Source organism: Magnolia sinica, chromosome 4 (genome assembly GCF_029962835.1).
Source record: "Magnolia sinica isolate HGM2019 chromosome 4, MsV1, whole genome shotgun sequence".
Lineage (NCBI taxonomy): Eukaryota > Viridiplantae > Streptophyta > Magnoliopsida > Magnoliales > Magnoliaceae > Magnolia > Magnolia sinica.
Genome location: NC_080576.1, coordinates 43,183,946 through 43,210,330, shown reverse-complemented (window position 1 = coordinate 43,210,330; position 26,385 = coordinate 43,183,946).

The window sequence follows — 26,385 nt, the reverse complement described above, 5'->3', positions numbered from 1 at the left end:
GGGTCTTGGTGATAAAATCGCAAAAAGTAAAGTGTGTACAAAGATACTACACTCACTTCTTGAATGGTTCAACTCTAAGGTAACCTCGATTCAGGAACTTCGTGATACAGACAATATGAGGGTAGAAGAACTAGTTGGTTTTTTACAAACCTATGAGTTAAACTTTAAAGCTCCTAAAGGTAAATCTATCGCTCTTAAATCTTCTAAATATATTTCTCAAGAAAATTATGAAGACGATATGGCTCTTTTAGCGAAAAAGTTATACAAGATTTTCAAAAGTAAGAAGAGGGTTGATTTTCAAAAATCAAATGATAAGAAAAGATCTAAACCTAAATCTAAAACTTGAAAATCTTTGAAAGATAGTCAATGTTACAACTGCCAAGAATATGGGCATTTAGCAAACAAATGTCTTAAAAGGGACAAATCTAAAAAGAAAGGAATGTTAGCTACTTGGGATGAATCTTCTGGCACTGAAGCCTCTTCTGAATCAGAAGATTTTGAAACTGAGTTGGGCAATGAAGTTAAAGCCCTTATGACTCTAGCCAAGTTCACTTTTTCAGATCATGATGATTCAACTAGTGAAGAAAATCTGAATAGTGATCATGAAAATGAAGAAGATCTACAAGATGCTTATAATGCCCTATACAAGGAAAGTTGTGAAATTGCTATAAAACTAAAACTTCAAAAAGAAAAGTTTTTAAAACGTAAAGAAAATTTTGAGTCTCTTTTTTTAGAAAAATTCCATATTTCAGATTGTTTTGAAAAGACTAAAAGTGATTTTGAATTTAAAACCTCCTTGATTGAAAAACTTAAATCTGAAAATGATAAACTTAAGCTTGAAAACTCTTTACTTTTGAGTTTAAAGGATACATGGAGGTATGCCCAAGGAGATCTAAAGTTTGAAAAACTTCTATCTGAATCTAGAAGATCTGGCAACAGATCTGGGTTGGGCTATGATAAGAATATACCTTCTAAATAGAAAAATACTCCTCCTAAGTTTGTGAAAGGAGAAACCTCTAACTTAAAAGGGAAAATTATTAATCAAAGTTTCTCAAAAAAATGCTAAAACTTTTCAAAAACCTAAAAGCAATAATGTCAACTATAAAACTCAAAACCAAAATCCTTTAGCTGAAAAAATAGTTGATTTGCTTAAGGAGCTCTTAAAATCTAACTCAGTAGGTCATTCTTACAACAACAGACAGAAAAGGACCAGCTATACTCCTAAACCCAAAACTGTTATGAAATGGGTTCCTAAGGTTACTTGCTTAGTTGCCCACACTGCTTGCAAAGCTACAAGCCATTCAAAGTGGTACCTTAATAGTGGGTGCTCTAGGCATATGACATGCGACAAGGCTTTATTCACCAATCTTAAAAATATGACTAATGAGTCAGTCACATTTGGTGATGGTAGCAACGACAAGATTATTGGCCAAGGTACGATTCAACTCTATAACCTCCCCTTATTTAGGAATGTTTTATATGTTGAGGGGCTAAAACACAACCTGTTAAGCATATCTTAAATATGTGATAACAATCATAGTGTGAAATTTTCTAATAAAGGTTGTGAAATCTTAAACAAAAAGGGTTCTATAATATTAACTGGTCACAGGACTTCTGAAAACTGCTATATTGTAAGAGATGGTAGCTCATCTAATCAATCGTGCTACATAGTCCATGCCGATGAAACAGAATTATAGCATAAACGCCTTGGACATGTATACTACCGTAATTTATACAGATTGAGCAAGAGAGAACTTGTCACGCTCCAAACTCAGAAACTGGACTCACAAAATTTTCGATTGCCGAATCCGGTACTGACAGCCTCTGTAGTACCCCATTCTCGGCTCCCAACACCTATACACCAGATTTCGATCCTGGGATCCTAAAAGGAGGATTTTTTTAACGTACATTTATCTCGTAAGAAGCATAACCACAAGTTTACCCAAATCACAGAGGTAACATCTTCATCACATATCCACCAATATAAACATTTGAATACAGTGCTGAAAGGGAAATACATATGTCAAGGTCAAAGCTCCAGAAGTCAGCTACATGCTCCATGCTTAACGCCACTACAAACTAACGCCACCTATACACATCTATCGTGCATAAGCTTATAGAAAGCTTAGTGGGTGGTGAAAGCATGTGCATAAGGTAAGTGCTAAGTAAGCAATATCAGAGAAATTAGAGTACGCGGAAATACTGATGAGCTCATAAATCATATAATATCAGAGTAACACAAAAATATACTGATAGGCCCATAAATACCATCAGCCTTATCCAAGCTATGCGATGCAGAAATATAATAAAAACAATATCATATACTAATGAAGCAATGTAGATCAGATATGCAATGCGGAGACAACAAGCCAAATATCAGATGCCGATGATGCAATGCAATATGCAAATCCAGATGAGTTCACGAATACCATCAGTCATATTTAGGTCATATAAATGCATAAACACAGTAACCTACAATGTCATATGTTGTGGATATAATGCGAGATGCGGTGCGAATGGAATGACCATGCTGGAGTGTGAAGTCGGGATGACAGTAGATAGTATCGCAGGCTATGAGGTCCATCACAAGGGACTTCTATCCAAACTAGTCTCATACCTAAATTTGGATAGTCAGACTTAATGTGGTAAACTCTTGATCTCAGGTTAATCACGCGCCCTAACTGAAATCCTGGCCATTGTGAAGGTACACATAACAAATAATTGCGCACCACCAGCCCGAGTGGATAGTGAATGAATGAATGAATGAGTATGCAACTCCTGCTCAATAAGTCCACATATCAGTATGGTTCCTCTCTGGGATCATCACCGGGGTCTAGTACACTCTAAACTGACTACCGCCCCTGCAGGCCGCGTAGCCCAGTGAGTGGAAAAGACCTCACTACCCGCCTGCCAGCAGTATACCAATTCTTACCCGGCTCGTCGATAACGAACCCATTTAGGAGCTGGTCAGACTCAGCCTAACTATACCTACTCCCTCAGGCAGGTAAGGCCACACCCTCTCCCAACCGACCATGACACAGTGGGAGACGCGGTCTCCTAGTATTCGGCACTCGGGCCCTCATGTATCCACTCGGTCTCGACGTTGGGGCATCCTCTGGTACTAAGAGGGTTTAGGGATTTTCACCCGGGGCCATCTATGGCAGCCCGATGCTAATAACAAATTTTTGGTGTCCTATTTGGCCATCCACGATATGTCTGTGGAAGCTACGGCCCTGGTGTCGTTAGGTCGTATAGTAATCACAACACACAATGCAAGGTGCATGAGTCATACAATCCAGTCATGCATCAATCCTACGCATACCGTGCGCTCATGTGAGATAATCTCCGCCTATCAGGGAGTCTCATAACAACTTACCCAATAATATATGCAGATGATGCGTATGGGCATGTATCATGATGCTATGCTTCACATACCCATAATCAGTATCAATAACCAACATTGTCAATCGGTCTCGACAATGTGGACATTTAACCAACATTTCCTCTAAGGAATGGCCGCATAGAGCCTAACATTTAGTGGACTCATGGCCTCACACAAGGGCCTAATATACAATATCATGGGCCTCACTCAAGAGTTTAATATACATCACGATGGGCCTTTCACATGGGTCTAATATACAACACAACGGGCTCCATCGCCTGGCCCTCAAATGCAACACAATGGGCCTCACACATAAGCCTCACATACATTACATAGGCCTCAAATGCATCAAGTCGAGGCCGAATGGCCATCAGAATGGGCCTCAAATACGGCCAGCATATACATCACAATGGGCCTCGGCAATCGGCCCCGATATCCGACCTCGACAATCAGTCTCGACAATCGGAGTCGATCGATAATCGGCCTCGATACTTGAAATCGGCAATTGGTCATGATAATCAGCCTCGATCGCTAATCGGTCCGTCAGCCATGACAATCAGAATCGATCGATAATTAGCCTCGATACTCGGAATCAGCAATCGGTCACGATAATAGGCCTCGATCGCTAATCAGTCAATCAACCACGACTATTAGAATCGACAATCGGCCATGACAATCAGAATCGATCGATAATCGGCCTTGATACTCGGAATCGACAATTGGTCACGATAATCGGCCTCGATCTCTAATTGGTCAATTAGCCACGACAATCAGAATCGATTGATAATTGGCCTCGATACTCGAAATCGGCAATCGGTCATGATAATCGGCCTCGATCACTAATCGGTCAATCAGCCACGATAATTGGAATCGATTGATAATCGGCCATGATACTCGAAATCCGTAATCGGTCATGATAATAGGCGTCAATCACTAATCGATCAATCAGCCACGACCGTCAGAATCGACAATCGGAATCGATCGATAATCAGCCTCGATACTCGGAATCGACAATCCGTCACGATAATCGGCCTCGATCGCTAATCGGTCCATCGGCCACAATAATCAGAATCGATCGATAATCGGCCTCGATACTCGGAATCGGCAATTGGTCACGATAATAGGCCTCAATCATTAATCGGTCAATCAGCCACGACAATCAAAATTGATCGATAATCAGTACCAATAGTCAGCATATAAACATGGCAAGGTCCATAGATGATCAGTCGATCAACCATAGTATAAAGATTGGCACTCGGCCGTGGTTATATCAAATCCGATAGCACGGAGTCATCCGTCTGCAGTGAATGGGGCCCACTTATTTGGGTTAACCCATAGGAGAATGATGAGAATGGGCCTAATAAGGCTTAAGGAAAGGTCACAATGTGGACATCCAACCATCATCGCCCATCAATGTGGCCATTTAACTAACATCGCTCCTAAGCAGTGGCCACCATAAACATCATTACATACATCATGGTGGAATCTCACATCGCAATGGGCCTCATATACATCACATTCGGCCCACACAAAGGCCTCACCTACCTCCCATTGGGCCCACTCATGGTTCTTATATACATTACATTGGGCCTCAACCCATGGGCCTCAAATACGTCTCAATGGGCCTCATATACATCAAGTGGGCCGCATCAATGGGCCCATATACATCAAGTGGGCCGTATCAACGGGCCACACCAATGGGCCTCATATACATCAAATGGGCCGCATCATGTGGTCCTCAAATACATCAAATGGGCCTTGCCAAATGGACTGAAAATACATCACAATAGGCTGCATCAAATGGGTCACAATTGTGATCAAGGCGGGCCTTAACGGATGGGCCACCAATACATCAAGGTGAGACTCATGGATAGGCCACAAATACATCTGGGGGGCCCCATGGATGGGCTATAAATACATCAAGGTAGGGCCCACCTTATACTCCCCATCTAATCTGATTTTAAGGTCATAAAGACCTGAATAAGAGGTAAAACATATTTCATACAGATCTAAAGCTTTTGTGACATAAAAGGGGTTTTAAGGGTAGCAGTTCAATTTACCACTGTTTTCTACTGTGTGGTCCACCTGATAGCTGGACGGTGTGGATTATAAATGCATCACGGTGCGCCCCACATAACCCGTCAGATGGACGACTGATACAAAATACATACAATCAAGGTGGGCCTCATGGATGGCCACAAATACATCAAGGTGGGCCTCATCACATGGGCCGCACTAAAAATCATTTCAATAGTTATGGGTGTAACATGTGTAACACTGCATACTATCATTCTATGGGGCACATGGCCCACTAATGATAATCATCACTGACCAAATATTGTCTAAGGAAATCAACACCATCCAAACGTTGTACAGGTAAATCAGCATTGTCCAAATGTTGTCCAGCACTATCCAAACATCTGGATGGTGCGAATGAGACAAATACATCATGGTGTAGCCCACATAGCAAAACAGGTGGATGGCTTGGGGATTACATACATCAAAGTGTGGCCCACCATCTAGATCTACTGGACGGTGCAAATACACCACATACATGAAGGTGTGGCCCACCAGAACTTGTTGACGTCAAGTACACCAGCCTTATAGCTGGTGTATGTTAGACTAGCCAATCAGCATCCCAGGTAGGTGGGTCCCACGTAGGGCCCACCATATAACATTATTTTATAATATATAAATTATATTATTAGTATATTATATATATTACAAAGAAACAATGTCCAGGCCACCTAGACGGCCTGGATTGCAAACACATATAATCATGGTGGCGTCCCACTCCACCTGGCCTGATGGACGGTTCAGATATAACACATACCTCATGTTACCCAGAGAACTTGTGACGTCTGTACAGCACCCATATAGCTGGTGTAAATATACACCAACCAATCTCCTTCTACAGAGGTGGGTCTCACGTGGGGCCCACCAGATACCTGTGTATATATATTATATATATATATATATATATATTATTTTAACTGCAGACCAGCAACCACCGTCCAGTGGACTGGACGGTGTGGATAGTACATCATGGTGGGCCCAATGTCCTAAGGTGGACAGTAGTGTACCCCACCCGATATTTAAATCTGTCAGGGCCAAGGAGTAGGGATGGAGGGTGTGGATATTACACACATGTGCTGAGGTGGGGTCCATCGTGTGGCCCACCAACGTTTTGAATCAAACTGGTAGTTGTGTTTTTCCTGTTGTCCAGATGGTCAACCATTTGGACGGTACTGATGCTGCTGGTGCGGCCCACAGAAACACTCCATCTGCACCATTGCAGATGGATGGTTTGGATGGAACATGTACACCATGGTGGGGCCAGCAGTAGCCCCTCCCATGTCACCCAGATAGTAATGCCAGCTGCTGGCACTGGTAGCAGTAGTAGCTCTAATGCTGCCTAGCTAGTGTAAATGTTGGTGATTTCTTTTTTTCTTTTTTTTTATTGCAGGTGGAGCCTACATGGAAGATCCTATTTGTCCATCGGTTGGCCACCTCACGGTGGCCGCCAAGAAGCTTTTAAACAAGCTGATATTTGTTATTTCCTCCGTACAGTCCAGCAGCAACTACTATTGGACATCCCATGGCTGGACGGTCTGGATGACCTATCAGCAAGGTGGGCCCATGATCTGGTCAAAATTGACGGACGATGGATATGATACATATGTTAAGGTGGGCCATCAAACAGGGAAGAGAGAGAGAGAGAGAGAGAGAGAGAGAGAGAGATCGATGAGAAGGGGAGGGACTCCGCCACTATGGGCCCTCCCTAAACAATGCATACATCAAGATGAGTCCCACATATGTGGGCCCTCAAATCACAATTTAAATAAATAAAATCACCCACCTTTGATCTCCTCTTCCTTCTTCTGCCAATGTGATCTAAAGATCCAAGGGGTGCGATTCAACAGTCGAGATGGACTTTAGATGGTGGGGATGGGAGATAGGGAGGTTAGCCACACTAGCTTCTCCAAGGAAGTTTGAGAAGCTTGGACGTTGGGGCTTGGATTGCTTGGGAGAGTGAGAGAGAGAATGAGAGAGAGAGAGAGGTAATGGGAGAGAGGGATGGTGAGTGATGTAAGTAGGTACTTTGTTGTAAGAAAAGTTTGACTTTTGGGGAGGGTGGTTGTACTTGGGGATGGGTGTGAGTGATGGTGATGATGGGAGTGTACTTGACATTTGATATGATGGATTCTCTTAGGATTTGCAACGCGCGGTGTTTTCCTCGAATTGAATGCGGACCCACATCTCCTAGCCTGGGTATCATTTCGGGGCGCGAGACGCTACATCGGAACTGCGGCAACGGTGTAGTCGCTAGGGTACAAGTCTCGGGTTGAGCCGACTCTGAAATACGGGACACGACTCAAGGTTGCAGGCAACTATAGATAACAGATCGTGGGTTGCCGAAATTCGACCAAGAGGACTGTGGAAGCCTACGGAATAGTACGGGCTAGGACACGGGCCTCATAGAACTAATAAGAGGTCTACCTAAATTACAAAAAGTAGAAAAAATGTGGTGAATGCCAGTATGACAAGAAAACAAGGAGCTCTCACAAAAAGGTGAACTCCAATGCTACATCTAGATCACTCGAGCTTCTCCATATGGACCTTATAGGACCTATTAGGATGGAGAGTCGAGGTGGCAAAAAATACATACTGGTAATCGTGGATGATTTTACCAGATTCACTTGGGTAGCCTTTTTAAGGGATAAATTAGAAACCCTTAATGAAGTAAAAAGGATTCTCAAACGGATCCAAACTGAAAAAGGTTCTCAAGTTTGTAAGATCCGTAGTGATCATGGATCTAAGTTCGAGAATAACAGTTTTGAGAAATTCTGTAGCGATCAGGAAATATCGCATGAATTCTCTGCGCCCAAAACACCACAACAAAATGGAATTGTGGAAAGGAAAAATAGAGTGCTTCAAGAAATGGGAAATGTAATGTTGAATAGTATGAAGCTCCGTAGAAATCTTTAGGCTAAAGCCGTACTGCGTGCTATATTATCAACCGAGTTTATACATGTAAATCTAATAATAAAACTGCTTATGAACTTTGGTTTGATAAGAAGCCTACTGTCAAATACTTTCGAATTTTTGGCAGCAAGTGCTATATTTTGTGTGACCGTGAAAATCTGAGAAAGTTTGACATAAAAAGTGATGATGGGATCTTTTTAGGATATTATTTAAACAGTCGTGCATATCATGTTCTAAACTAAAGGACCGGTGTGATTCAAGAGTCCATTAATGTGGTCATTGATGATCACTTGAATACACCTGCCCTTAGTTTAGATAATGATGAAGTTCTTTTGATTGATAAACCAGATACTTCATCAAGTCAAAATAATTCTGAATTAAGGACTGCTAAAGATCATCCAACCACTCAAATTCTTGAAAATCCTCTCACTGGTGTGCGCACTCGTAGACAATTAGAAGACATATGTAACTACATGTGTTTTACATCCCAGATTGAACCAGTAAACGTAAAAGAAGCTCTTTCTGACGAAAACTGGATAGTAGCTATGTAGGAAGAACTTAATCAGTTTGTTCGAAATGATGTCTGGTACCTTGTTCCTAGACCTATAGATAAACATATTATTGGAGCAAAGTAGATATTCAAAAATAAGTCTGATGAACTTGGGAATATTATTCGAAACAAGGCAAGATTGGTTGTACAAGGGTACACTCAAATAGAAGGGATTGATTACGATGAAACCTTTGCCCCAGTTGCTTGCCTTGAATCAATCAGACTTTTTATATCCACTGCATGCTTTAGAAAGTTTAAAATTTATCAAATGGATGTAAAGAGTGCCTTTTTGAATAGTGATTTACATGAAAAAGTATATGTTGAACAATCTACAGGGTTTGAAGATCCTAAGTTTACTGATCATGTATACCGTCTTAAAAAAGCTCCATATGGACTAAAACAAGCTCCCAGGGTATGGTACGAAAAATTGACTAAGTTTTTACTAAGTCATAATTTTCAAATGGGTAGTGTCGATAAGACGCTCTTTGTTAAGAAACATAACGATGATATCTTAATGGTTCAAATCTATGTTGATGATATTATTTATGGATCAACATGTACTAACATGACTGTTGAGTTTGTAGATTTAATAAAATCTAAGTTCGAAATGAGCATGGTTGGGGAATTAAATTATCAACCTAATAGTATTTTTATTTCTCAAACCAAGTATGCCTTGAACTTGATTAAAAAGTTCAGATTTGAGAATGGTAAGAATTTTAATACTCCTATGAGTACAACATTAAGACTCTTAAAGGACTTTACAGGTAAAGATGTGGATCCTAAATTGTATAGAAGTATGATTGGTAGTTTACTTTATTTAACTGCTAGTAGACCTGATATTGCTTTAAGTGTTGGTATTTGCGCTAGATATCAGTCTAACCCTAAAGAGTCACATCTAACTGCGGTTAAGCGGATTATTCGATATGTCGCAAGTTTTATAAATTTGGGTCTTTGGTATCCATATGATACTAGTGTTCAGTTGGCAGGGTACACTGATGCTGATGGGCTGGGAATATCGATGATAGGAAATCAACCAGTGGTGGTTATGTTTATATTGGAAATTGTTTAGTCTCTTGGTTTAGCAAGAAGCAAAGTTCCATATCACTCTCAACTGCTGAGGCTGAATACATTGCAGCTGGAAATGCATGTACTCAGCTTGTTTGGATGAAACGTATGTTAAGTGATTATGGAATAGCACAAGATTCTATGGTCTTATATTGTGATAATTCCAGTGCAATAAATGTTTCCAAAAATCCAATCCATCATTCACGTACCAAGCACATTGACATTAGATATCATTACATGCGTGAATTAGTGGAAGATAAAATAATATCTTTGGAATATATTTCGACCAAGACTCAACTTGCTGACATTTTCACTAAACCGTTGGACAAAAGCAGGTTTAGTAAATGGAAATTTGATCTTGGTATGTGTAATTTAAATTGAATATTCTTGCATACTTGTATCTTAGTGTGTGTGTATATATACATATATATATATATATATATATATATATATATATAATAATTTAATGGCTTAAATTTTAACTTTTTATGAAAAATGCTTATTTTTGTCAGTACACGACCAATCGTGTGTGTACTCAATCGGTCGAGCACATCCATGACCCGTCGTAAAACTCAGTGGATCTTTTAATATTGGGGAAAACCTTTTCTTCTTCATTTCCACTTTTCTCTCCAACAAGCCGACGCCTGACCAGTCATACCCACCATCATTATTCTTCAAGGTTAGTGGGTTTTATGCATTTTTCTTATAGATTCTAGTTAATATTACTTCATTTTCACTCTTGGAGTAATCTATTTGATCTTTCATTGCATCTTTGGGGTTTTATTTTGAAAAATCTATTCTATTAAAACCCGACTTCAAATCTTTTGTATCTATTTTTTTCTTTGAGTCTTGTATTGCAAATGGATGCTAGGGGAAAAAAGAAAACTTCCCGTGGTCCATCATCTTCTAGATAAACTTTTATCACTCAACGCCATCTTCGGTCACCCAAAAATGATACCTCCGACGTACGGGATTTACGTATGGGCAAAGTCATTATTGAACGTCCTGTTGATCTTAACCATATTGCTCATTTTGGTATCCTACCTCTACTCAAATCTGTAGGATGGGATAACATCTTACATTGGGGTGGGCTTGCATACTAATCTCTTGCTCAATCCATGTTTGCATGCATTTCTTATTTTTCTAGTGAGAATTTATCATTTAAAATTGATGCTAGAGAAGGTCCATTTGATGTAGATCATCATCTAATTGCTGGCCTTATGGACATTCCTGTTAATGATGAGGGTATTCCCATTCATACTTTAGTTGAAAAAACCTCAGAATTAGAAAATCGCATGCTCAATAGAGAACTGTGTAATATGGATGTGCAATGGACTCATAAAGGGAATGCGCTCCCCTTAAAGTATTTGTTACCCAGATACAGGGTTCTTCACAGAATCTTTATTTTAAATCAGTACCCGGTAACAAAACAGAACTAACTGCTTTTATGGTTCGTGTTTTGCATTCTGTCATCTCTGGTGTAAACGTATGTTTGCCTTCTTTAATCTATCATTCTATCATTCAGTTTCGTCTCCATCCATGTCATAGTGATATTCCATTTGCCTATCTTATGACTGTTTTAGCCACTCACATGCTCGTGGCTATGCTTGTTGGAGAGGCACCTATCCATCATCTTATATTCAATAATACAAATATCAACAAGATGAAATTGGAATTGGCTTCTGGCCAAGTGGATGTTGGTGGTAGTGGTGCTGAAGCAGGGAATGAAGCAGAAGCTGGGAATCTTCCTCCTGACGATGTTGATATGGATGATATTTTTGATGAACTGGAATCAGACTCTAGAAATGATCTGAATTTTCAACCTTCTGATGTTGATGAGAGGTTGAATTCTCTTAAGGAAGAGATAGCTCAATTACGTGTAACACAATCATCTCAATCTGCTTATCTACGCAAGTATATGAGGCGCATTACTAAGGGTTTACACAAAATTGATCCATCTATTTCTACTCTCTCTTCTGGATCTGACTAAATGTTTTTCTCTGATGGTCTGTAATAACTTCAATCCTACTTTGCTCTCTCTCAGTGTGTAAGACTATTTTTATTTATCTTTAGATTGAACTGGATTATGATATGTGGATTTTACTTGTGCTTATCTTTTTCTCATATCTTGCCTAGTTATTTCATTTGTTACTCTCCTATTTATTATTCTTGTCCATTTATTCTTCATTTATTATTTTGTGACGAAAAGGGGGAGAAGCTTTTAGTTTGATTGCTTATGGATGGATATGGATTCGTAGTAGCATGGATTAGTAGCAACATTAGCATATTTATAATTTTTTATGTATGCTACTCAGGGGGAGTAAGTATAGAGGAGTGCCTCTAGATGAATGTTGTGTGTTAGTTTATGACAACTGGTGCATGATTCTTTAACTAGGCTGTAACTGGTTTTCTGCTATAAATGGTGCATGATTCTTTGTTAAACTAGTTTTCTGCTATAACTGGTGCATGATTCTTTGTTAAGTATGTGTTGTGCTTCTCTTATTTTTATTTAAGTGTGTTTTGTCACAAATTTGACAAAAGGGGAAGATTGTAAGTGCTATGGTCTCATGCTCCTTTGGTTGTCAAATTTTGTTGTGTCAAAACCTCTATATGTGTGTAGTTTGTTGTTATATGAATGTTCAAGACACTGTATCAATGCTTCAAGTCAAGTACGGTGATCTACTTCAAGAAATGCAAGGTCATGTACTTGGTCCTCTTCTATAAGCTTCAATATTCAGAACTACATCGATAAGAAGAGTGCTTGTTTAAGTCTAAAGAAGATGTTCAACTCAAAATGAAGTACAACCTAAGAAGACAAATCCAAGCTTTAGAAGATCTCAAGATCAAGCTACATTAAGTAAAGATCTCAAGCTTCATAAGGTTCAATGGTCAACCATCTTCTGATTGAATGAAGTTTTAATGTTCATACTTCATGTCCTAGGTATGATAGACCTTAGTTTGACCTTAGGGTAGGCCATTTTGTATACATAATTCAAGTTAAATCTTTTTATATAATTTTGGTTTGTTCTAAGACTAGTCTTGGACCTTTTTCGACTAGTCCTAGCACTGGTTCAACCAGTCCAAGAAATTCCACGACCAGTCCTAAGTTGTTATAAATTTTCAGAATTTTTTGGTTAGCTATGACATATCCTGAGACCTGGTCGACCAGTCGTGTGAACAGTGCATGACTCGTCCCACAACTAGTCCTGGTTCTATGACTCGAACTATAACAACCAATCCTGGTTTCCTACAACCAGTCCTGGGTCTGCTACGACTAGTCGTAGATGGTCTAAGACCAGTCGTAAACATCCTAAGACTAGTCGTAGAACGGTTTTTTAAGATAGCGCTTAAAATTTCAAAATACTATTGGTTCTATGACCAGTCGAAGTGTTTTCAAGACCAGTCATAGACAAGGTTTTTCCATCTATAAATAGAGCACGAATTTCAGAGATTGATAACTCAATTCAAGAAAATTCAAGGCTTCACTCTGAGATGAGTTTGTGTTCATTTTAAGCTACTTTGTGCATATTTAATATTCACTTTTTGTTAGCTTATGCATTTGATTTTGTTTCTACATTCCAATCTGATTTGAAAGAGGAATTTCTGTATTCTGTCTTCTTAGAATTAAAATCAAATAAAGCTAAACCCAACTGGTTTAATTTAAAATCAATTAGAACCTAAAACCATTTTAAAGTGAGTATTGGACATTGAATTTCTATATTTAAACTTCTACTCCGATTGGTTCTTCGTGGCTGCTTCAAAGAAAAGGAGAAATCCAGGTATTTTACATTATCGTAATTTACATTCTTTTTGGTTTCTTTTGGGATTCGCTAGAAAAATCTCATTATACTGGTTATCTGAGGAAAGCCAGAAAACAAAGAAACAGGGGTTTTTGAATTGTGCAAGCCCATTTAAAAGACACAATTGTGAAGGTTTTAGGTGAACATGTGAAACCTATTTTGATAGTGAACGCTGATATCCCCTGTGTGAGGATATTAGGAGTGGAGTAGCTGTGTGGCTATTGTTTAACAGTTGGTGTACACACAGGTGAACCACTATAATTTCTTGTGTCGTGTGATTTTAATGTTTATTTAATTTCTATATCTTTTATCATTCAGATTTGGGGGATGTATGTGTGGATGTGAATGTTATAATATTTACATTTCAAGCATTGTGGAAATGTTGTAATAGTTTAGAATTTATTTCTTGCTATTTCTTTTATTTCCTTTTTAGTTTAAGTTTTTGATACAAAGAACGTTCTAGAAATAAGGTTGTCCTACCATAAACCCTTGGTTTTTATAGTGTAAGGTTGTCCTTAGAACAATATTTGTATCAACGTCTCAATACTTAATTATTAAGGCTGCTTTTTATTTCAGCATTGTGAATTGATTTCCTTTATTTGGCTATCATACTCTTTTACTCTGCTGTTATTATTTTAACTTGGCATAGTCCTATTCAACCCCCCCCCTCTAGGATATATAGTTAGGCCGTTTCACATAGTGCACACCCGACTGATCGGAACATCAAGACCTTGAAACCTATTTCATATCGACCACTCTATCGCCGTGATCGCGTAGGTACCACCCGTGCATCTGTACGACAATCCGTTAGTGAGATACACCATGAAAAATCGTTAGTATATCATGTGCGCATGACGCCATGTACTCCATTCCACATATGTGCACAACACATGCCATGCACACATGCACATGCCACACATGGGTGAGAGAATCTCTACCTATGTGTGTGATGTCACACACCCATACCTCCCCTCTCTCATGTGCATGTAAGGTCAACTCTTCTCCATACCATACCCTATGCATGACATCATCACACCATGCCATCCCATGTCCCTTTAATCTACCATTAATTCTTAATTATGCACAATTTCCCATAATCCTATCCTAAGCTAACATTAATCACATTAGCCTAACCAAACCAAGTTTTTATCTATTTCTCTACAAATACCCCTCCATCCCTTAGAATTTCACCATTTTTTCCACACAAGAGAGAGAGAGGAGTGATCTTGGTGGGCCATCAACTCCATCAACCCAATCCCTTTCATCCATCTCAACCATCCATCTAATCCATCAAGGTGAGTACACCGTCCCTACTTATTTTTATTTTTATTTTCATTATGTTTATGGATGGTGAAGATGATTCTCTAATGTTAGAGATGGTGTTGATGATAATGATATGATTAATGGTGTGGATGCATAGGAGGAGACATAAAAATTAAATTTTACAGACCTCATGTGGACCTATTGATAGTGGGCCCATTGTAATGTTTTTATGCCATCCAAACCATCCAAAGTGTAGCCCATTGGGCTGGCCACACACACCCATGCACATACGTGCAAACAATACCATATATAAAAAAATACAAAGAGAAGAGGGAGAGACGGGGCTGCTGCCAACGTCCAGAGGATGCTGCAGCATGCATCGTCCCAGCTGCTTGACTAAAGGGAGGAGTGTGGGGCCCATGATAGGCCCCACCATGATGTAAGTATCCGATCCACACTATTGATCCTATTTTTCAGATCATTTTAGGCATTGAGCCAAAAATTGAAGCCGATTCAAACCTCTTGTAGGCCACACCATCAAAAAGACTATTTTAATAGTGATAAACTGCTAGTGCTCGCTGTGATGTTTCTGTATGCCAAAAAATGCTTAATATTGGACTTGTTAGATCTGTCCCAGGCCCTAGAACCCAGTAGACGGACTGGATTGTCTTAATGTGGGCCCCACCTATGAAAATCCTTAGAAAAACCTATATATCAGACGCTGTTGCTACCATCATCCAGAGGACGCTGCAGTAAGCAGCGTCTTAATGCTTGGAACGACAAGGTCCTTGGGACCTAGTAGTAGGTCCCCACCTTAATTGTCACGCCCTAAACTCATAAAATAGGCTCACAAAATTTTCAATCGCCGAACCCGGCGCCGATAGCCTCCGTAGTGCCCGATTCTCGGATTCTGGCACTCATGCCAGATTCCGATCCTGGGATCCTACAAGGAGGATTTTCAGTATGATTTTTTTTTTTTTTTTGTAATGGAGCATAACCACAAGCATAACCAAGTCACAAAACAACATCACCACATATCCACTATATCAAAAACTTTAAGAACAAATGCGGAAAGGGAAATACACGGTAATCAAAAACTCCAAAATGAACTGATGTGTGCTCCTTCCTTAGTGCTGCTGTGATCCAATGCCACCTGCACGCAATGGTCGTGCGTAAGCTTACCAAAGCTTAGAGGGTGGTGTAAGTGTGTGAGTAAGGCAAGCGCCAAGTGTATAATATCAGAGTAATGCAAAAATATGTGGTAAGTCCATGAATGCTAACAACTGTACCAAAGCTATGTGATGTAAGGCATGAATGCTATCAGCCATACCAAGGCCATGCGATGCGAGACCTATGTAGCCAAATGTCATATGCAAAATGTAAAGCAAGCATGTCAGTACTCATCAAGTACATATATCAATACAGTTCATCTCTAGGATATCATCGTGGTCTAGTACATTCCACACTGACTACCGCCTCCCTAGCCGTACAGTCCAACGAGCGGAATAGACCTCATTATCCGCCTGACCATTAGTCTGCCAATACCTACCCGGCTTATCGATAGCGGACTCATTTGCTAGCTGGTCAAACTCAGCCTAGCTTATAGCCCCCTCACTCAGGGGGATAAGGCCACACCCCCTTCCAATCGACCACGACACAGTGGGAGACGAGGCCTACTGGTATTCGGCACTCGGGCGCTCGTGTATCCACTCGGTCTGGATGTTGGAACAATTCTTGGTACCAAAAGGGTTCTGGAACTTTCACCTAAGGACACCCTAAGTGCCCACAGTGATAGAACCAAGTATTTTCGGTATCCGATACGACCATCCACAATGTGCCTGTAGAACTACGGCCCTGATGTCGTTAGGGCATACAATGATCAAGACATATAAATGCAAGATGCATGAAGCACACTATCGTGTCATGCAACAATCTTGCGCATACCACGTGCTCATGTAGGTAACTCCTATTAACGAGTCTCATAAATGATCTGCCCAATGGCATATGCAACGATCAGTCACTACTCATATCAAGTATTCATATGATGCGTATGGGCATGGAATTACACTAAGCATGTTATAAGGTGATGAACTATCCTCACAACGAAGATGGGCCTAGATGGCCTATGCGCAATAAGTATGGGCTTATTAATGGGCCCTAGGGAGATTTATAATGCAGACATTAAACCAACATTATTCTTACAATGTAGACGTCAAACCAACATTCTCCCAAGGTATGGTCCGCCATAAAACATCATTACACAAACCATGGAGGCATCACACATTACAATGGAACCTAAGGACATCTCATTGGGCCTCAACCTAGGGCCTTAGATACATTAAATGGGGCACATCATATGGGCCTTTTATAAATCAAGTGGGCCATATCAATGGGCCTTATGTACATTACAGTGGGCCATAACCTCTGGGCCTTTAAATACATCACAATGGTCCTCGTAACATGAGCCTCATATATATTAAAGTGGGCCTCAACAACGGGCCACAAATACATTGAATGGGCCTCAAAACATGGGCCTTATGTAAGTCAAATGGGCCACACCAATTGGGCCCCATATGTACATCAAATGGGCCACAACCAAATAAAAGCGGTGATAATGGTTTTTCCGCCATTAAAATTCCCAAGGCCCACGATAACATTTATTTCCCATCCAATCTGATCATAAGGTCACACTGACCTGAAGGGATTTTAATGGTGGACGGTCAACCCCACTGATTCTATAGGGTGGTCCACCTAATCCTAGATCTGCCTTATTTTTAATCTCAAGCCTTAAAATGGGCTTTCAAAATGGTTGGACAGATTTGATGTAACACATGCATCATGGTGGGGTCCACACACATGGCCCACCAATTGAATGGACAGTTTGGATATAACCCAAACATCAAGGGTGGGGCCTATTGGCCATCCAACAGCCCAGCCAAATGGCTGGACAACATTGATAAAACACATACATTTTGGTGGGGGCCATTAGGCATCCAGTAGCTAGCCATATGGCTAGACAACATTGATGAAACACATACACTCTGGTGGGTTCCACCATCCACTGTAGTGAACGGTGTGAATAAAACTCATACATCATGGTGGGTCCCATGTGGGGCCCACCGTAATGCTTATTTGTCGTCCAAACTGTTGGTAAGGTCACGCTGACCCGGATGTAAGGAAAACAAATTTCATATTGTCCTAAAACTTCTATGAAGACCCAAATGGGTTCAATGGCAGCCATCCAATCACCATTGTTTCCTATGATGTGGGCCACCTGAGCTTCAGATGGGGCTGATATTTAGAGGGCGGCCCACTGCCCTAAGGGCCTACAAAATGGATGGTGTGGATATATAAACCACACATGGTGGTGGGGCCCACGGCTGGGCTGTGGGTCTATTGTCCTTCCGCCAAATGCCACAGGCGCTGCCTGCGTCTCTGGCAGCAGCAACGTCTGCAGCATATTTTTTTTTAAATTACGTAATCTCGCGGTTTTTCAGGCGTGGGGCCCGCATCGGAAGAATCCACCTCACCCAATGGATTTTATAGTCCACAAACAATCCATCAAGCCCAATATTGGGCATTTTTCGGCATGTAAGAAAATTTAGGTGGATTTAAATGGTGAAAATTACTGTTTGCTAAGGCATGGCCCACCAGTTAGTTGGATTGGCCCCATTTTTCAGCTCAACGCCTAAAATGGGTTGGGGAAGAGGAGGGATGTCTTGGATTGAATCCATAAGTTATTGTGGGCCCTATACAAGTGGCTCACCCAAATAACCTTGAACCAAGACTAATATTTGTGTTTTCCATTCAACGTCCAGCATCTAGGGATGCTTGTAACACCCTGAAATTGGGGGTCGAGCATAACTCAGCTCCCGAGTTCCAAAACATCACTTATGCAACATATTTGATGATGGATGTATGTTGTCTGTATTAGTGCATAAAACATGGATTATATTAAGCCAAATAGCAAATATAATTCAGGGATAAGTGAAGAAAGCAAGCGGAAGACTTATAGAATCATATGTGTACATGTGCGAATCCCTGAAGTACATATACATACCAGGTTGTAATGTAAGTGTTGCTATCAAAATTACAAGTATCAAAATTACATCATTTAATTCCCAAAAGAAATCCTCGCATCCCTCGCATCAGAACAAGGCTCACTAGAACCCCTCTGAAAACTGCATAAAAGAGAAAGCAGCCTCATCATCATCCATCTCCCGCTCTGCCTCAGAGATCGCATCCACATCTGCAACATCAGCAGCTAAGACAGAGTCTGGTGGGTGTTTAACACCGCCCTAGAATGTGGGAGTGAGTGATCAACTCAGTGGAACAATAAAGCATAGGTTAACATGTTATCAGTTCAATCAAGCAGTAATGATAAAACAGAACAATTAAATAAGTCCTAAGTACTCTTGTTAATGCAAGGATGTATGCAGAATGATGCATGCCCTCACGCGTACACCCTCAGTGTCTTCATCTTACGTTACGCATGACATCGCCTCAAAGTGCGCCACATCTACAAAGCACATGCAAATGCTGTGCATGAACATGATTACCAAGTTGTTATTAGTCCTTTTCATACAGCAGGATTGGGAAGCTAAGATACCTTCCTCATATCACCATCCAAACAGTGATCCATTCTAGGGTCGTCAGTCCCAGATATCTCATACGATCATATGGTTTGAGGTTATAGCAAAGGGCTCGTCACCAATCAATGCACGCCTATTATACCTTTGTTACTACACCAAGGCTCGTCACCTCAATGCGGTATCCAGGCATGCTCGAGGTCACTATAAAGGGCTCGTCACCAATCAATGTAGGCCGACAGCACGAATATACTGTCCCATATCACCATAATCGGCTCACGAGTTAGGTTGCTCACTGGTCACTACGGGGAGGCTCGTCACCCCAGCGTAGGCCGACAGCGCGACCATGGTGTCCCATACCACCATGTTCGGCTCATGAGTCTTAGCGGATCAAGGTACCATGGTTAATAGGATTTCACTGGTAAGTTCGATACCCTAGATTCAAACAGTAGCATCCATACATGGTGAACATACATCGGATAATCGGGTTACTTGACGAACTCGACTGGCACGAGCGCACGTTGGGTTGAACGACATAGAGTGCGCAAACACTCTGCGTGGCCAAACCACTGCCGTCAACTCTAATACGACTCGGGTTTGTCTAATCATGTCCTTTGTGGCGAAAGCAATCTCAGCCACAATCTTAAGGCTGATTACCGATTTCCTAGACTAATGCATAGTCCCACACACATTACACTACAACAGATATTCGTATCTACAATTTAGAATAGTAATGGAACAACAACTCAAATCATGTAGTACACAAGCATTGAAGAATATCAACTTAACATTAATGTAAGCATAAGTAAAGCTTGAATCTTAAACAACAAGGAATAAGGCTTACATGTAGGAAATCATACACAACAGTAGGAGTGTTGAGAATCGCTTCTCGACACCCTCAATTAGGTCAATATATCACACTTTAGTTCCTTCAGGCATTTCTACAAACACTTAGAATACATAATACAACATACATGACGTATGTTGAAATACATGCATTTGGACAATTCCTTTTGCCAAGGAGTTGTCGCACATACATCTAGCATAAGTACACGACAAATAATCATGGTAATCACAAGTTCATATTTTATACGCATACGGTACTTTATACATACACATGGAAATACACAAATCTCAATATAATACATGCATATCAAGAACGCAGAATAAACATAACATTTGGCATGTGAAATCTCATCCATAACAAGAATAAATCATTCACTGGCATTGAAAGCCTTGAAAACCATAACCTATATGCTTAAAGTCCGCACCTTAAGCCAGAAAAGAACACCGAACTGATTTCAGACGAGTTGTCTTCGTCAACGGCGACAGGATAACCTAAATCAAGAATAGAAATGAGCTACAACACATAAAGACTATTCTAAGCTCTAACACAGATTAGGGTTAGGTTAACTTACCCAAAGATGAACTCAGAATCGCCGAAATAATGATTCTAAAGTGAAGGTTTAAAGGATGAAGAAGAACAAGAAAGAATCTAGGATGATTCACCTACTTCTCTCTCACTTTCTCTCTCTTTTCCACTCTCTTCCTTAGGTAGGGTTAGGAAATTCGCGTGGAAAAGAGAGCTAGGGTTTTAAGGACTATAAATAGGCCTAACATTGATGAAAATAACCCCAGGGCCAAGGTATACTTAGGGTATAATCAAAACCGGCCTCTCACGATCCAACGAAGCACTTCCGGTGGGCCTATAACCACGAAAGGTCAGACTTAAGCTCACTGACCATGGATCTAGGTCAAGCTGAGTTTTCGTATGACCAGATCTTCAGATCAGCCGTGGTGGACCACACTCAATTCAACGGTCACCGAATCTCGATCAGGTCCATAAGCACAAGGACATGCCTGGGCCACCTTCCCTGATCAGAGGGTGAAATTAGGTCAGAATCCAATGGTCAGATTGCTTAAAATCATCGCGCAAGCAACACGACTCAGATTTCATAAAAGCTTATTAAATTTCCAACCGTTCTCACACTCTTCACTCCGAACTCAATCAAATCGACCCAGAACATCATCTAGACTTGATTTTCGAGGTGATGATCAAGCCCAACATGGTGACCGCAACAGCCTAAGATCATCACTACGGGACTTTCGACGCGCGGTCCAGGTTTGATCCAGAACTTCAAAAAAATCCTAAGAACAACTGGCATTAGCGATGGATCCCAGATTTCAGAGTAACATAGCGCTAACTAATCTACAGGTTTTGAGTCATGCGGATACAATTTAAAGTGATTGATGCAAATTTCATAAGCAATCGAGTATAGCGCTAATTACCCCAAAAACAACTACTTAAGGAAAGATTAGCACAAAATTTTCAGGGTCATTACAATCTACCCCCCTTAAAGAAAATTTTGTCCTTGAAATTCATACCTTCTCATATTCATCAAGGATCTGAGGGTAGCTCTTTCTGACCTCAGTTTCAGATTCCCAAGTAGCCTCTTCCTCACTATGATGCGTCCATAGCACCTTCACAAGAGGGATAACCTTGCTACGCAATACCTGCTCCTTCCTGTCGAGAATACACGTCGGTCGTAGTACATAAGTGGCATCCTCACTCAACTGCACCTGCTCTCAACTGATAATATGCGAAGGATCAGGAACGTACTTCTTCAGCATAGAAACATGAAATACGTTATGCACGCCCGTTAGAGGTGTGGGCAAAGCAAGGCGGTATGCTACCGCTCCCACTCGATCTAGAACTTGAAATGGACCAATAAATCTCGGTGTTAGCTTCCCCTTCTTGCCGAACCGCAGAACTCCCTTCATAGGAGAGACCTTAAGAAAAACATGGTCTTCAACCACAAACTCAAGCGGTCGATGCCTCGTATCAGCATAACTCTTTTGCCTACTCTGGGCTGTCAAAAGTCGACGTTGAATGATGTCAACTTTCTCTGAAGTCACCTGCACCAATTTCGGGCCAAGCAAACTACGTTCGCCAATTTCCGTCGAGCAATGTGGTGCTCTGCACGGGCGACCATATAACGCCTCATAGGGAGCCATGCCGATACTCGCCTGGAAACTGTTATTATACGCGAACTCTGCATACTGAAGACAATCATCCCAACTGTCCTTGAAATCCAAAACACAAGCTCGCAACATGTCTTCCAGGACCTGATTCACTCGCTCCGTCTGCCCATCAGTTTGCGGATGAAATGCGGTGCTGAACTTCAGTTTCACACCCATCGCTTCCTGAATACGAGTCTAGAAGATAGATGTGAAACGCGTGTCTCTATCAGACACAATCTCCGGGGGAACTCCATGCAGACGTACTATCTCCTTGATATACAACCTAGCCAACACGTCTGCAGAGTTTGTGACTCTGATCGGTAAGAAATGCGCCGACTTCGTCAATCAGTCGACGATCACCCAAATAGAGTCATATCCCTTCCTCGTTCTCGGCAACCCAGAAATAAAGTCTATAGAGATGAAGTCCCACTTCCATTCTGCTACGGACATGGGCTGCAACAACCTAGGATGTCGACGATGCTCTGCCTTGACCTGCTGGCACGTGAGACAACGAGAAACAAACTTAGCAATCTGGACCTTCATATTGTCCCACCAATATGATCTCCTCATATCCTAATACATCTTCATGTTACCTGGATGCATCGTAAGCTTAAAACTATAGGCTAACTCGAGAACCTCCCGTCTCAAGTCAGGGATGTCAGGAACACATAACCGGCCACGAAATCGTAAGCCCCCATCAAAACTAATACTCTAGTCGGAGTTCTCATCTGTACCAACCCGCTTCCTCATCTTCACCAAAAGCTCATCATCTGCCTGAGCTGCCACGATCCTCTCGTCAATAAGGGGCTGTACACGAATGTGTGCGATAACCTCATACGGCTCAACCACCGTAAGCTTTGCTCAAAACCTCACACGAACTCTAACATATCCCACTCTGCTATCATCAGTGGAGCCGCAAACTCAATGGCCTTCTTACGACTCAACGCATCTGCCACAAGGTTCACCTTGCCCGGATGGTAAGAAACATCGAACTTAAAGTCCTTCAATGTTTCTATCCATCGGCGCTGCCTCATATTCAAATCACGCTACGTGAAAATATACTTAAGGCTCTTGTGGTCACAAAAGAGCTCGAACTCCTCACCATAGAGGTAATGTCTCCAAAGCTTTAATGCGAAAATGACAGCTGCTAACTCCAGGTCGTGCGTAGGGTAATTCTCTTCGTGTTTCCTCAACTAACGCGAAGCATAAGCAATCACCCTGTCCTTCTGCATAAGGACACAACCCAGACCAACGCGAGAGACATTAGTATATATAATATACTTAACCCCTTGCTCTGACAAAACTAGCACAGGGGAGGACGTCAACTTATCCTTCAGCTCTTGAAAAGCTAACTCCGCCTTCTCATTCCAAGCAAACTTCAAATCTTTCCGTGTCAGCTGTGACAACGGTCTGACAATCTTTGAGAAGTCCTGAATAAAGCGTCGATAATAGCCTGCAAGACCCAGAAAACTCCTTACCTCAGTAACTGAACCAGGCTGCTTCCTGTCCTGCACTGCAGCTACCTTGGCAAGATCGACAGCTATCCCTTCCTTGGACACTAAATGTCCCAGGAACTTGACTTCCTTTTTCCAGAAATCACACTTCTTAAACTGCGCAAAAAGCTGATTCTTCCTAAGAGTATACAAAACCGCTCTTAAGTGCTCCTCGTGCTCTTCCCGGCTCGCAGAATATATCAAGATGTCATCGATAAAGACAATGACGAATCGAAACAGGAATGGCCGAAACACCCTGTTCATCAGATCCATGAACACAGCCGGTGCATTCTTCAGACCGAACGACATCACAAGGAACTCATAGTGATCGAAGCTAGTCATGAAAGTGGTCTTCTGCACGTCCCCATCCTTGACGCGCAACTGATGATACCCTGACTGTAGATCAACCTTCGAAAAGTACCATGCCCCCTTCAATTGATCAAACAGATCATCAATCCTGGGCAAAGGGTACTTATTCTTCACAGTTACTAGATTCAGCCTGCGATAATCAATACACAATCGCAAGGAACCATCCTTCTTCTTCACAAACAAGACAAGTGCTCCCCAAGGAGACACTAGGCCGAATAAAATCCAAATTCAGCAAACCATCTATCTGCTTCCTCAACTCCTCCATTTCACTCAGAGGCATACGATAGGTGGGAAAGAAATGGGTGCCATACCAGGTATGAGATCGATAGCAAAATCAATCTCACGCTGAGGAGGTAATCCAGGAATCGACTCAAACATATCTTCAAACTCCTGAACTACCGGCATGCTAACTAACACCGACTCAGCCATACTCTCTAACAGAGAAGAATAATAATCAATACGAAGAGGGTAACTGACCTGCACTAGGAAAGTAACTGTCTCACCCTCAGGTCCATGGATCGTCACTGATCTTGCTTCACAATCAATCTCAGCTCTCATCCTCGTGAGCCAATCCATACCCATAATAACATCGTAATGATAAAGGGGTGTGACAAAGAAATCAACATGGATCGATCCACTTCCTAGATCGACCAAACAATCCATACAACGCTTGCCCAAAGCAGAGGAAATCCCCGTAGTGGTAGTAAGCGTCACTCCTTGCATAGGAACTGATCTCAAACCCAAATGCCTAACTACCGCATACGATATAAGAGAAGTAGTGGACCCTGTATCCACCAACATAGAAACGGAAATACCTTCAATGTGCGCTGTCACCTCGAAGGATCTCGTCACCAAGTCAGACATAGGCGCTTCAGCTGAAAGTGCATGAACACAAGCCTGCTGCTGACGATTCGGTCGAGGAACCATGGGCCGCTGAGGTGGCCTGAAGCTAGGCACTGTAGGTCTGAAGGATGGATGAGCTGGCGCTGAACGAAGAGGTGGAGGAGAAATAACCTGAGCCATCGGATGGCTAATCCCCTGCGATGGAGTAAAACCACTAGCCCGCATACGAGAGAAGCAAAAATGATCCAAATGCCTCATTTTCCCACAATACGAATAGCAAAGATCAACTCTCATCTGCTAAGCGGGCGACGCTGAATGCCTAGGAGGAGAATCTGCTCGCGGCCTCTTGTCGAGAAAAGGTGCACCCTAAAAATCCGGTCGCGACCTAGAAACTATCGGTGCTCACATGCGGGATGACCTGTCCCCATCCTGCTTTGCTCGCAAGGACATGCTCACCAGTTTCGCATAAAAAGAAATGCTAGCACAGCAAATCTTCGATCGGATCTCAGGTCTCAATCCCTCAGAAAAGCATCGCATCCTCATCGGCTGATCGCCCAGGATCAAAGGCACATACCGACCCAGCTCAGTGAACCGGTTCTCATACTCCGTCACCGACAGCCCTCCCTGGTGGAGGTGAAGGAACTCACTCTCCTTCTCATGTCGTTACGTAACCAAAAAATACTTCTCGTGGAAGCGTGCCTCAAACGCCTACCACGACCACTCAAAACCTTCCTCGACAGTGCGAAGAACACTGTCCCACCACAGACTGGCCTCCTTCTCAAACATGAAGGAGGCAAGCTCAACCTGCTCAACCTCAGAGCAGTGCAGCGGTCTCAGCATCTTAGAGATGCGATCGATCCAATACTTGGCCTCCTCGGGTCTATGAGAACCTGTAAATGTAGGAGGTCACAAGCGCTGAAATCGCTCAAAAGTGTCGCTCGCACTGGCGCTCCCAGATGGAGGCATAGGTGAAGCAGGTGGAGTCGCCCCCACTGACTAAGCAAAGATGTCAGCCATGGAAGAG